This window comes from Macaca thibetana, chromosome 5, assembly GCF_024542745.1.
Source record: "Macaca thibetana thibetana isolate TM-01 chromosome 5, ASM2454274v1, whole genome shotgun sequence".
In the NCBI taxonomy this organism is placed as follows: domain Eukaryota; kingdom Metazoa; phylum Chordata; class Mammalia; order Primates; family Cercopithecidae; genus Macaca; species Macaca thibetana.
In genome coordinates this window covers 171,489,514-171,508,257 of record NC_065582.1, presented here as the reverse complement: position 1 = coordinate 171,508,257, position 18,744 = coordinate 171,489,514, and the positions used below count along the sequence as shown (strand labels likewise).

The 18,744-nt window shown below is 39.6% G+C and overlaps 1 protein-coding gene and 1 long non-coding RNA gene across 3 annotated transcripts in view; one reads left to right on the top strand and one right to left on the bottom strand.

Annotated features, from left to right (window-relative positions):
- C1QTNF7 (C1q and TNF related 7) overlaps window positions 1-18,744 on the top strand; it is a 108,283-nt gene that overhangs the window by 62,078 nt on the left and 27,461 nt on the right. The gene's annotated exons all lie outside the window — the stretch shown is intronic.
- The window catches only part of LOC126955282 (uncharacterized), a 93,413-nt gene that overhangs the window by 65,104 nt on the left and 9,565 nt on the right, over window positions 1-18,744 (bottom strand). The window contains exon 2 of the long non-coding RNA XR_007725870.1: window positions 15,689-15,814. This is a non-coding gene — a long non-coding RNA (uncharacterized LOC126955282). The remainder of the gene's footprint in view (window positions 1-15,688; window positions 15,815-18,744) is intronic.

Here is an 18,744-nt window from a genome sequence, read left to right as displayed (position 1 = left end):
TCCACACCTTCCAGCCAGACCTCATGACCTTCTGAATTCCCCGGCTTCCTAATGTTTGTTATAGAAATCATTGGTTTTTCTTGCCTGTATTAATCAAAGAGGCTAAGTTAGGCGGCACTAACCAACAAATCCCAAATCTCAGCGGCTTCAAACAGCAAAAAGGTTTATGTACTGATGCGTAAATACATAAGCCTTTATGTTCCATGCTCACTATGGAGCAATCGGGGTCTCTGTTCACTGTGGGCACTCAGGAACCAGCCACCATCACCATTTCCTGATACCCCCATCACAGCATGAGGCTTCAGATTTCACCACGGAGGGGAAAGGGGACATGCAGGTAACTCATGTTTACTGCCCACACAATTCATCTAGCCAGGCCTAATTTTAGAGATGAGGAAGGGTGATCCTGCCAAGTGTCTTAGAAGAGGACAGAACCGGAAATCCTAGTGGGCGCACCCCAGTGCTGCATACCACACAGAGAAGGAGTCAGAATAGTCCCTTTAGAGAGCTATTTCCATGTTGCACAATAGCCAGGGGAAGGGAGTGGCAAATAAATGAGGAGGACTGGGAAAACAGATCATTTTTGTTGTGCAGGAATAGTCTCTGATGAGGAGACCAGGTCTGGGGTGGAAAGGAATGAGGAGCGTGTGGGGAGGAGCGACCTTGCAGCCACAACACAATCTGCATCTTTAAGTGCTTCAACCTGAGCCACACTGGCCTCCTGGACACCAAAACCTGAGGGGGATGTTTCATCAAGGCCAGCTGAGTAGGAAGAACAGAAACCACAAACCTGCTGGGGCCTGGTTAACTGAATGCTTCAAGCCCCCTCTGCACTGTTGTTGGCCAAATAGCTGGATGCATCTAATCACATTTGAATAACACCAATACCAAAGCCAGGCAAGGGCCCCAGCATGGGTATTGTAAGAGTGGGGAGACAGGAAGAAAAATCAAAAACAAAAGGCAGACACAAAATTACATACATCATAAATGATCCACCACCAGAGAACACAGAGATCAGTTCTCTTCAGCCTTAAATGAATCAACATCGTCGTTTCTCAGAAAAGAAAGTTTAAAAATGAAATAGAAATGATCAGAAAATAAATAAGATGAAGACAAGCTGAAAAGTAGCAGAGCTCAGGAAATCAATGGAAGATAAAAATAAAACAATTGTAGACGTGAAAGTCAACTTCAAAGCAACAGAAAATAGATAAATGCTATTGAAAGCACAGGAAAGCTCCAGATATTGCACGAAATGAGAAAGAAACAATGTGATAAAAAATGATTACAGACAAGACAACACAAACTGAAGCAAAAGGGAGGCTGACATACCCAAATTGGTATTTTGAACAGAAAGAAAGGAACAGGAAAAAACTTAAAAGCCAATTCAAAAAAGCTTTTTGAATTTAAAAAAGAAATTAGTTATCTCTAAGTTTAAAGGGCACACTATATCCCAGGAAAAATAAGCAAGACTGGTAACATCAAGATATGGACTGTGAAAATTCAAGGAAAATGTCTTGTATGTGTTGTTTAGAGAACAGATATCACAAGCGGAGCCTGGCAGGTTCCTTTAGTCTCCACCACAATCCTCAACACCAGAAAATAGCAGAGCAATCTCTACCAAGTTCTAAGGGGAAAAGGTGACCCAAGATAATTTTTTTTTCACTCAGCCAAGCTATGCTATAACTATAAAAGAAACAGGCAGGCATTACTAAACATGTAAGAATACAAGGACTGTACTAATAAAGCCCTTCTTGAAAAGTATTTGATGATGAAATCTAGCATAGCAAGACATCAAAATTAAACACCCAGCAATGGAGAATCCACCAAATAAGGACATGAGCAAGTGTTAGATCTTTTACAAACCGAATCAAGACTAAGCAACAGTGGGAATTATTTGACAGAAAAGAATGTAAATGTTATAATTCCAGGCAAACCAAAAATAATAATGTAACTGGCAAAAATCAGGAGGCTAGGGGTGGAAGAGAAAATGAAATAAACAAAACCCTCCTCTTTCACGGCAGAAGGTAAATAAATATTGTATAAAGTTAAAACATACAAAGTTTTAAAAAGCAAAATGACACCAAATTCTGGAATTTTTTTCATCATTGTCATCTAACCTTAGAAATATCTGAAGTTCAGCAATTCCTTCAGTTGGATTCTAGTTTATTTTTATTCTGATACCTTCAAGTAACCTTACATTCAATCATTTTTTATAAAAATAACATGCATAGTATGAACTTTTATTTTCATAAAATTATATCCAGCAAGGCTTCTGGCTAAACCTGTGCCTCAGAGAATCTGGAATGATGTTCATCATCAAATGTTGGCAAAATGATTTCTGAGAGGTAAAAGTTTGTTTTGCTTTGCTTTTTCCTGTTTTTTCTTTTTAATAAAATTCCTTGACATTTTTGTAATAAGCAGTTACATTTTCACAAAATCACCACAATCTCCCGCAAATAATCACTCTTCTACAAATCATGTCAGCTACTTAGGTGCCTGAAAATCTGCCTGTCTCTGAGTTCCATGCTTCCCCAAAATACTATTCCCCAAAATACTGCAAGCCCAGCAGTCGACTCTGCTCAGAAGAATGTGCCCAGGCAGCGCAGCCCTTCCCTCTTGGAATCAGCAATCAATTTCGCTCTGTGTTATTCATTTTGGATGTTCAATGTTGGTCTCATTCTGTCTCATCCTCTCACTCTAGTAATGCTGTATTAGTTTCCCAGGACTGCTTTAGCAAATTATCACAACCTGGGTGGTTTACATCAAAATTTATTCTCTTGCAGGTCCAGAGATCAGAAATCCAAAATCAAGGTTTTGACAGGGTTTGTTCCCTCTGGAGGCTCTGCAAAGTCATTCATCCCCTGCCTCTCTCCTGGCTTCTGGTGGCTGCAGGCAATCCTTGGGGTTTCTGGTATCATAGGCACAACACTCCCATCTCTGCCTCTGTCATCACCTCACCTTCTTCTCTCTTGTTCCCTTCTCTTATCAGGATACATTGGATTTAGGGTGCACCCTAATCCAGGATGATCTCATCTCAAGATCCTTAATTACATCTGCATAAACCCTATTTCAAATTAAGGTTGCATTCACAGTTTTGGAGTAGACACATCTTCGAGGGGGCTACTATTCAGCCCACTATAAATGGTGTGATTTCTGAATGGTGTCACAACTAAAACTGCTTACAAGATAGCTGTGCTCCAAGAATTGCCCAACTCCCATAAAATAGTTGTATTCTTAATGTTTTGTTCAAACAGGTTTTTTTCTGTATTATGAAATGATATAAAATACCTAAATTTTAAAAACAAAAACGTCCTCTTTTTTAACATTCATAAAAGTACTACTATCAATATATTAGTTCATTATCCTCCTAGAGTACTTTTCTATGCAAATACAAACATATCGTGTACTAATAATGTACTTACTGTTTTACAACTCTTTACAATGAATCTATTTTAGGTATTTAGTCAAATGGATTCACCTTAGTTTATTTAAGTAGTTTTTTTAACTTGACAATTAAATTTTTCCCATTGTTTGTTATACCACAAGCTGGCTACAATAAATATCCATATAGATATAGATGTTTTTAGATATATTTTTTAAAAGACCAAAACCATGAGCTGCTGCTTCTATGCAGTTCATGGAAGCAGCAAGCAGCTTGCTAGAAGAGAGTTTCTCACAATACATGGGACCTAAGGATCCCTGAAGGCACAAGCAGTTTTGGAACCAGATATATCTGAGTACTAGTTCTTATTTAGCTGTATGTCTTTAGGAAAATCACTTAATCTTTCTGAATCCTGATTTTCACCAGGAAAATAATCTCTTGTCTGTAAATCATGGTGAAAGTTAAATGATGATTAGAGTTAACACTTACAAAGCATCTAGAATACATCAAGTGTTTTTTATGCTAGTATTATAACTTATACTTCAGAGAGACTATTCCAGGAAGATCCACCTCAGTAATTTCACTGTGGAACAGGGAAAGGGTCAAACCCAAAGGTATTTGCATGAGTCAATGACTAGGATCACTTAGTATGTTCTCTGATCTTGGCTAAGCATTTGTGACTTTACAGCAGCATAGTCAGAGCAGGTTGACTGGGGTTGGGTTGTCATTTTATTCTTAATGGGAACCAAGCTCATGGGAACCAAACAGTCTGAGAGAGAAAGCAAGACCAATCGCTTCTCGAGTAAGGGATGTCTGCACAGCACAATAGAACTCATTCTTATATTAAGTGGCAATTTAATAGCACATCCCCAAAGCATCTGTGATCACAAGCCCTTATTCCAGAACAAACAATTCATAAGTTGGGTTCAGTAATTGCTTCAATTTTAATGTACATTTAGATATTCGGAACTTCAATGATTTGCATAACATTCTATGGAATTAATAACAGAGTCAGTTCTCACTTTTTCTCAATCATAAGTGTAACAGTTAGGAATGCTTTAGCTGCAAGCAACAGAAAATACACACAACCATGGCTTAAACAAGTAAAAATTTTTATTTCTTCCTATAACAAGAAGTCAGGGGGTCCCTGGCAGTGGTTCAAGTGCTCATTAAAGCCATTAGGGAATGAAGCTGCTTCCCTCGTTCCACTGTTTCATCCTGAATATGTTGTCTTTCATCCTCATGCTTGTGTCAAATGACAGCAGGCGGGCTCTGCACTTGACATTGTGTCTGTGTCAGAGGCAAGCAGAGTAGGACACAGGGATGTGCTGATTGGATCTGTGTCCTTTCATCAGGAAAGCAAAAGCCTTTACAGAATTTCCCATAAGGTGCCTGCTCATGCCTTAACAGCAAGATTCCTGTCAGATACCTCCCAAGCCCTCCCACAGAGGCGACTGGGAAGTGAGGATACAGGTGAGCATACATTGCCACCCAGTAGAATCAGGACTCTGGTAGCAGAAGCAGAGGTGGAAATGGATATCAATTTATTAACAGTATCTGCCACAGAAAGAGACCTGAAAGGCTCGGAGAACTCAAGTTCACAAAACCTGTTGCTTCCTCCTAGCCAATACCAGCTAAAGAGTTATCATTCTCCCTGCTGAGTATTTATAACCTGGATAATTTAGTTGAAGATCGAATTTGAGCAAAGTGATCTCTTAAAAATGGAAACGAGGTCATGTCCCTCTGCTGCTTCCTTCAAGACCTTCCTATTGACCTTCAAATAAAAGTTAAACTCCTCCACAGGGCCTTCAAGACCCTGCATAACCCAGCCTTTGTCCAACCCCTCTGGCTTCACCTCTGGTACCCCCGCTTGCTCTGTCCTCTGCCATCTCACTCTCCTTCCTGTGGCAATTGCCCTGCTGCAGTGCCCTTCAGCTGTTAGTCTCTGTAGGAAGAGCTCGTCCCCCCAGACTCAGGGGTTACAACTTGGCATCATTTAGATCTCTACTCAAAGGCTGCTTCCTCAAAGAAACCTCTGACCTGCTCCTTAAACCTAAACTAGCTACCCACCCCTTCTCCAAGATTTACCATTCTCTTAAATGCTTTCTGGTCTTTGTAGCACTTACACTGTTTGAATAATCACTGCGTTTGCTTGCTGGCTCGATGTCTGCCTTCTACTCTACAACACCACTCCCTAAAGGCAGGACTTTTTCTGTCTTATTTGCCACAGTTTCCTCGCCAGGATCCACCCTTTGCACATAATACATGTTCAATAGCTCTCTGTTGGATGAGTGAGAGTATAGACCAGAGCTAAGAAGCCAGACATCAAATATCCAAGCAGAACCAGCAATAGGGATGCAAATTCGGGATAACAGGCTAAGGGTAGAAGCACACTGAGGACACCCCATAGTGCTAAGTATTAGAGAGGAAAAATGAAGCTGAACTATGTGTGCTCGCTGCTCTCAAAGGAGCTTATAGTCTACCTAGGAAGACACACATACACAAACAACACAGAGGACTCTGTAAAGGGAAGTAAGAGGAAAACAGGGTGGGGGCTGAGTATGCTGCCAGCTTCAAACTTCCTAATTGGAAAATGATGCACAAAGATTTCACTAGAGGGATGCCTATTACAATGTTACTGGCAAAAACAAAAATTAAAAACAACCGTACCATCCAACAATAGTGAATTAGCGAAGACAATTTTAACACATCCATATACTATAATTTAAAAATTACTCTGTAGAATTATATTTTACTATTTAAAAATTGATCATATATAGAAAGAGGTAATAGGATACACAAAATGAAATGCATAGAATAGTTCAATTTTGTTAAATCTTTAAAGGGGAAAGAGACAGGGAGAGAATACATATCTTTCCAGATGTAGATCCCAAAATGATAACAGGGTTATTGCTGGGTGGTCTGATTACAGCTGATTTCTATTTTCTTCCTTTTGTTTATTCATACACTCTAATTTTTCTATGATTAACATGTATTAATTGTGTAATATTTTTCCATTTTGGAACAACTGATTCAAGTGCATGTTTTAAATCCCATCTCAACAGTATGATTAAAACACTAGATAGCAGAGTGTCATTCCTTGGAGCAGGAGACAAAGCGTCTTTAATTATTTCAAGTACATGTAAATGTTTAAGAGGTTCTGCTGGGCATGGAACAAGAGTGTCAGGATGGTAACACCAACGGTACAGCCCCATTGGTGGCACAGCCCAGACAGCCCTTAACTTGAGGTCAATAGCACCCTATGGACCTAGGAAATAGACACCATAGCAAAAATGTCACATTAAGTTGTATTCTGTGCCAAACTCACTTTATCCACAGAACTTGCAAAGTAGTTATTATTCTCCCACTTTAGAGATGAGAGTCCTAAAATTTAGGGAGGCTCAGAGACTTGTCCAATATCCTCCAGAGAGTAAAATTTAGATCAGCTCTGCCCAACTCCAAAGACCTGGCTTGTTTACATGCACTGACATCAGCCACGAGCCTAATCAAGTGGAGAACACCTGGCCAGAGGCTCATCCAGTGGATATCACACATTTCCTTTCATTGTTGTTCCTGAACCATGGCTCTGGCTAAAATCTTAATCAGTGGCAAAATCAAATAAGTCACAAAATGCAATGTGGTCTACTGAATTGGATCCTGGGAAAGACAAAGAGCATTAGTTTAAAAAAAAAAAAAAAAAAGCAAACACAAAAACTGGTGAAATTTGCACAGCCTGGACTTAACTAATATTTTATACAATCATTCCAGAAGAGCAGCTCCTTCATGTTATATATATACATGTTAGCCGGGCGTGGTGGTGGGCGCCTGTAATCCCAGCTATTCAGGAGGCTAAGGCAAGAGAATCACTTGAACCCAGAAGGCGGAGGTTGCAGTGATCCGTGGTTGTGCCATTGCACTCCAGCCTGGGTGACAAGAGCAAAACTCTGTCTCAAAAAAAAAAAAAAAAAAAAAAAAAAAGAATGTATGTATGTGTGTATATACAAATAAGAATGCATGCATGTATATACAGATAAGTATGTATGTATATACAGATACAGATAAGGATATATGTATATACAGATAAGAACGTATGTATGTATATGCAGATAAGTATGTACGTATATCCAGATACAGATAAGTATATATGTGTGTATATATACAGATAAGAATGTATGTATGTACATATGGATAAGTATGTATGTACAGATAAGAAGAAGCTGCTCTGGTGGAATGATGAGGATGGAAAGGGGCTAACCTATTGACTTAGAAAGCTGGAAGCTGCGGTGGTAACACCCTCCATCTCAGCCCTGAAGAAGGCTCTAAGCTCCTCTGGGGAGCACTTTGGATATCCCTGAACTGGTCCAATCAATCTTACAGTCTGAAAACAGGAGTAACTTTCCCAAGAGCACTCAGCTGCTCATTGGTGGAGAGGATTAGAAGCCCTGTGTTATGGACTCCCTGTGTTATGAACTGAATGTGTGTGTCCACCTTCCACCACCAAAATTCATGTGTTGAAGCCCTAACCCCAGCCAGTACCTTGATCTTAGAATTCCCAGCTTCCAGAACTGTGGGAAATAAATGTCTGTTATTTAAGCCACCAGTTAATAGTATCTTGGTAGGGCATCCTGAGCTGACCAAGATCCCCAGTCTCACCAAGTCCAATGTTCCTTCCAGCACCCCAGTTGACACCCAAGGACAGATGGGATTTTCAGATCAATTTTCAATTCCACTTCTGCTCAGAAACATCTCCAACTAAAATAACCACTCTCTAAAATTTTTATATTTTTGTAAAACTAAGAAAAATTAACTTGCTTTATCAAATGTCTATCTTCATAAAAGGCTGCCTGCAGCTGATATATTATTGACATAAAAAGGGTGAAATTGCTATTATTTGTATTCAACTGGACATCACTGTATCATGGTAGTGATGGTCCTCAGCCTCAGGCCTTTCATCCAAATTATCTGGGAAGCTTGTTAAAAATCCAGAGGTTTTCAAGGCCTACAAGACTCTAAGTGACTGCAACTTGGAAATGGGCCTCTGTATCTATCTATATTTATTTAGTGCTCCTTATTTACAATGGTTTTCTCAGGAAAGACAAACTGGGGATGAAAGATGAATGTGGAAGAAAGACTTATTTTCACTATTCATGCTTTTCATTATGAAATTTTTAAAAACCATTGTGTATATGCACAGCCATGGTCAGAACCTATGAATCTAGTGAGATGCTGTTGGATCTCTTAAAAACAGAGCATTGTGCAGAATTGCTGGGAGGGTCTCGGGCAGCCTAGTCAGCCTGAGCTCCTGGAGGAGACAGTGAACTGTGGAGTCCGACAGCCCAGGGTCTGAACGTGCTCTGCCCACCCAGTGAGACACCCTGGGCTTGGTGTGCTCACTTTTCTGAGCAGCTCGTCTATGAAATCTGTATAACAGGACCGACTTACCAGAGTTGTTAGGCTGAAATAGGACAATACATATAAAGCATTCCACACACAGTTTGGCACATAGCAAGCCCTCAGTAAATCATACATATGATGACTCCTTTTTTTCTCCATTGTCCTTGTGCTGGAATGAATGTTATTGAAATGATCACAATTAAATTATCTGGGGAAGCAAAACTCTTCTTTGTCTCATAAAACCAAATCAGTTGACTTAAAGCCAGAAAGTGTATGTGCTAAAACAGTTTCTATATATCCCGTGAAGTGCTAATGGCCAAAATTTCTCACCCCAGCCTTCCTGCCATCAGCACTAATCCAGGAAACTAGAACTCCTGAGGCATTTTAATTTAGAATTATAAATGTGTGCAGTCATAATTTTCTTGGACATCTTCCACACTATTTTGGAGCTTTGGCTTATTGCTTTATGTTTTCATTTATTTTTTTTCTTAGAGATGTAAATAATTATATTACTAAATATATGGGAAATAGAAAGTAGGAAAAAAACAGTTCATAATTCCACCACCTTCACAATGGATACCAGCATTTTGGTATATTTTCTGCCAGGCTGTTAATGTGTGAGCTGTATCATTACAAGCATTATAATTGTACTGAACACAATTTTGACTCTCAATGTTTCTCTTAACAGTATATTGTGAATATTTTCCTTATTATGGAAAAGGCATTATAATCAGCTTTTCAACTAACTGCATAATATTCCACTGAGTGACTAACCCAAAATATATTTAATAACTCTACTATTGCATGACATTTTGGTTTATTCCGGTTTTTTCTGTTTTTCATAGTGCTGCAATATAAACGTCTTTGTATGTGAACATTTTTACTGAATTCATAATTATTTTTCTTAGGCTAGATTCACACAATTGGCTAGCCTTCAGCTTTAGAGATATAAATTACACTAGATTATGGTATTAAACTAACTAGGTAAACTTAGAAAAATCACCAGGATTTCACGTGAATATGCTTTCTCTCTGGTTTTCGGAACTATTAGGGGAATAAATCTTTTGCAAAGCAGCAAGAAGGCAGCCTGTAATCTACCAGAGACATACAGAATTGCAACAAGGTCAAAGGGCACCACTTTATTTGGCTGCTACAATGTCAGCATCGACTTTGAGTTACAACCCAGAAACAAAACAAGAGTTTTGAAAAGCAGCAGTGCCTGTCATCCCAATTGCATCTCCCTTCCACAGGGGAACAGGAAGCAAAAGAAACTCCTACTGGCCCCCTATTGAAAGAGACTTTCACTGTGGAAATGTACTTGTATATTAACTTCCATTATTCCAGGGAGTCAGCAAATTCATTCCAATAAGAACTCATTATTTTAATAACCATTTACATTTATTGAGCACTTACAATGTGCCAGTGTTCTTAAATATCCTAAACATATACTAACATTTGTCCCATTTAGTACATGGGACATATACTAACTTTGTCCCCGAAGGCACACTGAGGCATAGAGAGAATATCGTTTTCTGAAGATGACCATGATTTTCACAGGAAAGACAAACGAGATGAAAGATGAATGTGGAAGAAAGATTTATTTTCGCTATTCATGCTTTTCATTATGAAATGTTTTTTTAAAAAACCACGGTGCCCATGCACAGACATGGCAGAAACTATGAACCTAGAGAGATGCTGTTGGATCTCTTAAAAACAGACCATTGTGCCGAATCACCAGGAGGGTCTCCGGCAGCCTAGTCAGCCTGCATTCCTAGAGGAGACAGTGAGTTGTGGAGTCCGACAGCCCAGGGTCTGAACGTGCTCTGCCCACCCAGTGTGAAAGTGGTTAGTAGGAGGTGGAGCTGGGCTTTAAACCCAGGTATGCTGGCTTCAGAAATCACTGTCCAAACCAACCCAGACACCCCTTATTCTTTTCGTTGCCTACAGCCCTGGCAGGGTCTCCTGGCTTCCCCTGGTATATTAATTTTCTATAACTGCTGTAACAAATGATCACAAATCTGGTGGAGCAGTTACCATCTTATGGTTCTGAAAGTCAGAAGTCTCAGATGGGCTCCCAAGGCTACATTCCTCTTGGATGCTCTGGGGGAAATGCCGTTTCCTTGCCTTTTCTATCTTCTAGAGCAGGAGTCCCCAATCCCTGAACCACAGACCAGTACTGGTGCAAGGCCCATTAGGAACGGGGTAGCACAGCAGGAGGTGGGTGGCAGGTGAGTCAGTGAAGCTTCATCTGTATTTACAGCTGCTCCCCATTGCTCACATTACCACATGAGCTTCACCTCCTGTCAGATCAGGAACATTAGATTCTCACAGGAGTGCGAACTCCATTGTGAACTATGTATGCAAGGGATCTAGGTTACACACTCCTTATGAGCATCTAATGCCTGATGATCTGTCCTGGCTCTGATCACCCCAGAGGGGATGGTCTAGTTGCAGGAAAATAAGTTCAGGGCTCCCATTGATTCCACCTTATCATGAATTGTATAATTATTTCATTATACATTACAGTATAATAATAATAGAATAAAGTGCACAATAAAAACATAATGCACTTGAATCATCCTAAACCATCTCCCACTCCCACTCCCACCAGTCTGTGGGAAAATTTCTTCCATGAAACCAGTTCCTGGTGCCAAAACGTTTGGGGAGCACTGTTCTAGACTTCCCACATTTTCTGGCACAGGGCTTCTTCCTCCATCTTCAAAGTCCTCAGGGTAGCATCTTCTCTCATTGTTTCCCTCTCCTTCCATCCACACCATCACCTTCCTTCTATAATTCTGAACTTCTGCCTCCCTCTTAAAAGGATTTTTGTGATTACAGCACAGGGCCCACTTAGATGATCCAGAATAACCGGCCCATCTGAAGACTCTTCATTTAATCACATCTGCAAATCCCGTTTCGCCACGTATGGCAAACACACTCACAGGTGCTTGGGATGAGAACTAGACATCTCTGGGAGGCTATTGTGCAGCTCACCACACCTGGCAAGTAAATTACACTAAAAGACAACTTGAAAAGACACAAGTGCACCTGTGTAACTACTTTTCTGGAGATTTTTATAGAAGGCAAAACTGTTAGAATTCCAGCAATCTCAACGAGTGAGCAATAGGAGACACAGATCACATAAAAAGAACATGAATCAATCCCTCTCAGTTTTTGAGCCCCTAATATGTTCTACAGACTGTTCGCCTAACCCATTTCTCTGTCACACCAACACTGGCAGCGTGCAGTCTTCTCTGCAAAACAGAGATGAGAAAACTGATGTTCAGATCCGTTATAGAACTCTCCTGGGAGTTGCACCACCCAGGTGACTCTGACTTCAAAGCCCAGGTACTGTCCACTGTAGCAAGATGACCAACACTAAATTTGAGCAAAATGAACAGCACATTTTAAAGACATCAAGCATCAGGGATCAATAATAACAGACGCAGTCTCCTGCATACAACCTCCATAGCCATCCTCTGTGTTCATATCATGTGCTTCTACCACCTATTTCCATGGTTACTTATCTGTCTATGTTTTTATTGTCATCTCCCCAGAAGGTAAGGACCTTGTCTGTTGCTGACTGCTATTGCACTAGCTCTGAGTAGAGGCCAGGCACATAGTAGGCACTAAATAAATGTTTGTGTAACAAATGGATAACACTCCTTTGACCCGGAGATAATCGATATGAATAAACCCAATCACTTGCAACATGGATGGTATGCTAAAAATTGGCAAACACTCCAAAAAGATTTCTCAACAGCCAAAATAAACAGTAATGAGTCCAAGTTAATGCCCAATCTCTTTGGAAAATCCTGTGAGACCCAATTGAGAGCTCATATTCTCTCTTTAAAAACTGATTTCTAACCAATTTGTTGAGCTCTTTACTGCTGTACTTTTTGCTAAAAGGAATATGCTTCAATGGTAGTTAAAATAAAAAAGGAAGGTTAACTTTCTAAAACACATGAGACAGAGAAACAAGGTAACTGCATTCAAAAGATGCATCAGCAAAGTTGCAGCCTCTGTGGATGGAGACAAGGATTCAGAGAGACTGACTGATTTCTCAAATTGACAACCACAATACTGTGTGATCCTTACTCAGCCCCTACAAAGTGGGTCATCTCAGTTTTTAGTTCCAGTCTTCTCAAACACAAATGTAACTGGAGAGAGCAACCTAGAGTCAAGGAGACAGTATGTTTTCTTTCATGCATATTGAACATTGTCATTGCAATGTGTATTTAATTGTTTTTAAATTTTGACTCTGCACACAGGTATAATGGGCACTACCTTTTTGATACACACTTGGACCTCAAGCATTCCTCTCTCATGACAGCTATTCACTCTGTGTCACTTGGTGTCTCTCCTAGAGTTCTGTATGCTTCTTCAGGGCAGATAAATAGTTTAATCATCCTTGAAGCTCTAAACTTAATGATTGGAAGCTATGTGCTGAATGAATAAATAAACCATTTATTATTTTAAAAATTCATGATCATTAAGAATTTCAGAAAATACAGAAAGGGAGAGAACAACAAACAAATCTGTGATCATAACATAAAACAAGTAACATTTCATGATATTTCTTTCTGGTCTTTTTAAATGTAGAGGCTTTCTTTTTATTTTTCTCCTTACAAAATCATACGCACACATTTTCTATCAGGACTTTTGCACTACACATTATAACCTAAGCATTGCCCAGTGACATCTCATAGTTCTGCAGCTTGATTAAAGTTAAAGAACACAGTAATAGGGCTTTGGGGGTACAAACACATTTTCTTCCATTCAACACATTATTAACTCTGGTGTGATGAAAAGAGAATTCTGCCTGCATCTTGGTGGTTATAAATCAGGCTTGAGTTCCCCAACCTGACTAGAATATCCCTTTGTTTTGCTTCCTTTTCTATTTAGAATCTGTGACCTAAATTTAGAATCTCTCCATTTCTCCTCAGTGTGATAAGCAGTAACAGCCCTCAAAACTCTCAGTAGAACCTTCCAGCAAGAATCCTTTGGCAAAACATAGCGTCAGTCACTCTGATTCTAGAGTTGTTCTATTTTTTTTTTCTATTAAAGTAAATGTTTTCATGAACTCACAAAATGTGTTAGTCATAGCCATCATAGAGTTCCAGTTGATGATTAAAAAACAAACTAGGTTTGGGATACAATTCAAGATGCCTTCCTTACTCCAAATTTGTTCTTAGTCAACAGAGAATAGAGGCCAATGCCTTGAAACCAAACATATTTTTATGAAACCAAACATCATAAAACATGAGTGTGCATACCCTTACATCACTCAGACTGCTAAGATTAATAGACATGCTGAAAGCATTTGCTTCACACTTGCTCAACTGAACAAATACATCTTTTCACAAAACAAGTCCAAAATCTTGGCTATTCCCAAATGTCTAAAATCCAAGACTCTTTGCTTTCAAATTCCTCAATGAGAAAGCACAGGAGAAGGAGAGAATTCAGATCATTAACCAGATGTTTAAGATTGGCACCAGGAAGAGAAGGAGCTAGAGTTGTACATTGAGGAACCAAAAAAAATAAGAAAGAAAAGAGGAGGAGGAAGAAGAGAAAATACACTAAGAGAAATATTCAATGACACTCTTTTACATTATCAATTATTTATTTCTTTAAGAAAAAGGACATTTCTTTTCATCCACACAAGATATTGTTCGTTAGATGAGTAGAGCAAGTTTTGTTTTCGTGTAGCATTTATTGACTTGTTTCTAAGACCAAAAGAATATGCTTATTTCCCCTTGAAAAATAGTTGGAAAGTACAATAGAAATAAAATTAGAAAATACAAATTGCCCATAACCTCTCTGTATAGTAATGTGGCTACATTAATATTTTGGTGTTGGGCCTTCTCATCTTTTTATTTGATGCATATATATATATATGTGTGTGTGTGTGTGTGTGTGTATATATATATATATATATATATATAGAGAGAGAGAGAGAGAGAGAGAGAGAGAGAGAGATATCAGAGATGGGGTCTCACTATGTTGCCCAGGCTGGTCTCAAACTCCGAGCTCAAGCAATCTTCCCACTTCAGCCTCCCAAATTTCTGGGAATACAGGCATGAGCACCCGGCCTGTATATATTATTTTTAAACTGGAATAAATGTTACAAACTAGAGACACTATTTGGTAGCCTCCTTTTTCCATTAAGCAATATGTTAAAAAAGATTTGCCTTTGTCATTAAATGTTCTTTTAGTACATAGATTTTTAAGAACTGCAAAACAGTCCTTTTGCTGATGTGCCATTGATTTAAGTAATCTTTAATTATAGAACAAATCATTTATAACATCAAAAAATGTTACAGTGTGATTACCACTGCTGTAGAGCTTTGAGTACTTTTTAAAAATTGTTGTCTTTAAATTACATCCTAAGGGTGGAAGTGTTGGGAAAAAGGGTTTGCACAATTTTCAGACTCTTTATATATATTTGCCAATATAAATTTTGCACTCCTAAAAGTTTATACCACTTTATATTTGCATGAACAATCTGTAAATGTGCCTGCTCTTTAATTAGTTTTAATTTTTTGCATCTTTACCAAACTAATAACACCATTAGAAATTATTTCATTTTGCTATTATTAATTAATTCATTGAACAAATATATATCCAGCACTTTCTACATGCCAGGCTCTATTTTAGAACTAGAGGCACTACCGTGAACATAGGCTCTGGCACTGGGCAGACAGGATCGGAATACCAGCTCTGTTCAACTCCCTCTGTGACCTTAGGCATGTTCCTCACCTGAGATTCCATTTCCTCCAGTACAAAGTGCCGGCAAACCAACCCCCACTTAGCGGTGATCCTGAAAGTTGACCATGCTGACATGTACACAGTGCCTGGACCAGGCAGGGTACAGGGGCCTCTCAGTAGGGTGGGTTCCTTAGCTCCCCTTACCTGTAACCTGGGCAGCCACTCACTAGAGGCACCAGTTCTCTCCACGATACTCGATCCTGCCTTGATTGTAGGGACTGAGTTCTTGACCCTGAAGTGCTCTGCTGTCTCACACAACTCCTTTTCCATCTGAGGAAAGACAGACTAATTGTAAGAAGCCAATTTCTGCAGTTTGTTATATCTCAGATTAGCATTGCATTATTGCATTGATTCTAATATAGGAACTGTGGCTGCAGCACACCAAATTGAGTCTCATGACCTCGAAGTCCTTCCTCTTGTGTTAAAAGTCAGAGGAAAGAAAAATCTTCAGTGGAAAGAAAAATCAGCCGAAATGCAGCCAACACTGCTTTCTTGCTTGTCTACTGCATTCTCCCTAGTCTTAGCTGCATTTCCCTATACAAAAGATTTTTCAGGGATAGCCCAAGTAGTGACAGTTTTTGTTTTCCTCCAGGTCTTTTATGTTATAAAGAAATTAAAAAATTATAAATTTAGCTAAAGATCCACCTTTTATTCTTTCTCTGTCCTTCAGTTAACCACTGAGGACCTGAAACTAGTGCATTTCATTCCCATGTATTCTTTGTAAATTTTTTTATTGAAATGACCTCTCATAATGTAGAACGAACCACCTTAAAATATGCAATTCAGCAGCATTTAGAACGTTAACAATCTTGTGCAGCCACCAACTATATCAAGTTCCAAAACATTTTCATCACTTCAGTAGAGAACCCCATACTACTAAGCAGCTATTCCCCATTTCTCACTCCCCTGAGCCCTTGACAACTATCAATCTGCTTTCTGTCTTTATGGATTTATCTATTCTGAGCATTTAATATAAAATGACTCATGAAACATGTGACTATGTTAGTCTATTCTTGCATTGCTATAAAGAGATCCCAAGGCTGTATAATTTATACAGAAAAGAGGTTGAGACCAGGCACCATGGCTCATGCCTGTAATTCTATCCCTTTGAAAGGCCAAGGCAAGAGGATCACTTGAGTCCAAGGTTCGAGAACAGTCTGAGCAGCATAGTGAGAAGCTGTCTCTACAAATATGGTGGCACACACCTGTGATTGCAGATACTTGAGAGGCTACCTCCTGAGGTAGGAGGATTGATTTAGCCCAACAGTTGAAGGCTGTAGTGAGCCATGATCAAGAAAGGCTCTGTCTCAAAAAAAAAAAAAAGAAAAAAAGAAAGAAAAGAGGTTTTAATTGGCTCACAGTTCTGCAAGCTATACAAGAAGCATGGTGCTAGCCTCTGCTTCTGGTGAGAGCCTCAGGAAGTAAAGGAGGAAACAGGCCTCTCACATGGATTGAGTGGGAGAGGGAAGGGAAGAAGTGCCATATACTTTTAAACAACCAGATCTCTCAAGAACTCAGTCACTCTTGCAAGGACAACATTAAGCCATTAATGAAGGATCCATCCCCATGACCCAAACACCTCCCACCAGGCCCCATCTCCAACACTGGGGATTACCATGGGAGCAGAGAGAAGGTTCGTCAGGGTGAGCCTGCATGGACAAGCGCCCAAAAGGCTTCCGGCAAGAGGCTACATCTCACCCATCAGCACTTAAACAAAAGTCTGTTGAAAATCTCTCTGCTTCTCTCTTTATCCTTTGCAGCCACAGTGACCAGATATGATCATCTTTGCCCACTCAGCTGCATCAGCCTCCCAACTTGCTCCCACCTCCCCGCCCCGGCCAAGCCCTCTCTAATGCCTTCTCCATCATCGTTTTATGCACAACAAAGATCATGGTCTCCTCTAACCCTCTCATGGAACCCCATTGCTGTTAAGATAAAAGCCAACCTCTTCAGGCCCTGAAATGACTTGACCCCTATTTTTCTGACCTCCTTTCTTATAGGCTATTTTGTCTTATAAGCTCCAATCCATTGTCCTTTCAGTTACTACAATTCCTGAAGTCCTCTCCTGCCCCAGGGCCCTCTCACATGCTGTTCTCCCTTCTTGTGAGGCTTTTATCCCATCTTCACCTGGCTAAGACATCCTCAGGTATCCCCAGGTATCTCATCCTTAGAGTGACTTTCCCTGATCTCCCAAACCACAGTAGGCACTCTTTTTAATCTCTTTCACCAACCCCTCTTTTCTTTTGTAGTGCTTGTCTCTCTTTAGTTTATATAGGTATTTACTGAAAAGAGGTAGCAAAACATAGTAGTTAAGAGTCCTAAGACCACATGGCCTGAGACAAGTTATTTACCTCTTGTGCTTCAGTTTTTCCATCTGAAGAATGAAAAGAACAATAACAGTATCCTTCTCCTGCGGTTATAGAAAGACTGAGTTGGTGTATGCAGAGCCCTCAGCACAGAGACTACCCAGAACCCCTGGCTGAGATTGTGTAGGCAATTTGGGGCATTTATGCAAAATGACCTCTGAGATGCCACCCAACTCAAAAATGGTACAATTGCCAATACCATTGTGGAACAAGTTTTGATGCTCTCTTCACAGCAGAGGTTAGCTTCACTAACCTTTAAAGCTACTTCCAAATCTGAGATTCTGTGGCTCTGTGTTCCAGGGACAAAAGGTGCCTGACTGTGGGGGAACTTACATTCCCCAGGATTTTGTTTTTATACAGGGACGGGGCAGTGTAAATTCACACAACCTTTTGGAAAGCAGTTTGGCAGCATGTACCAAGAAAGACATAAAACATACAGACCTTTTGATCCAATAATTCCATTTCTGGGAATCTATCCTAAGGAAATAATCCTAAATAGGGATAAAGGCTTATGCACAAAACTTTCAATGTAATCTCATTTATACTAGGAAAAAATAGAAACAGCTTAATTATACCATAATAGGAGAGGAGGGGGTTAAATAAATTATTGTACAATTGCTTAATGGATATTGTTTGGCCATTATTTGCTCTAAAACATAACAGGGGAAACACTTATGATATAATATTAGGTTAAAGAAAAAGCACACAGCAACAGTGCATAGGTACTATTACAAATCTTTGAACAGAAGACCTATGAATACACAGAGAGAACAAAAATAACAGAAAGAAAGAAACCAAAGTGGTAACAGTGGTATAGTTCTGAGAAATAGAACT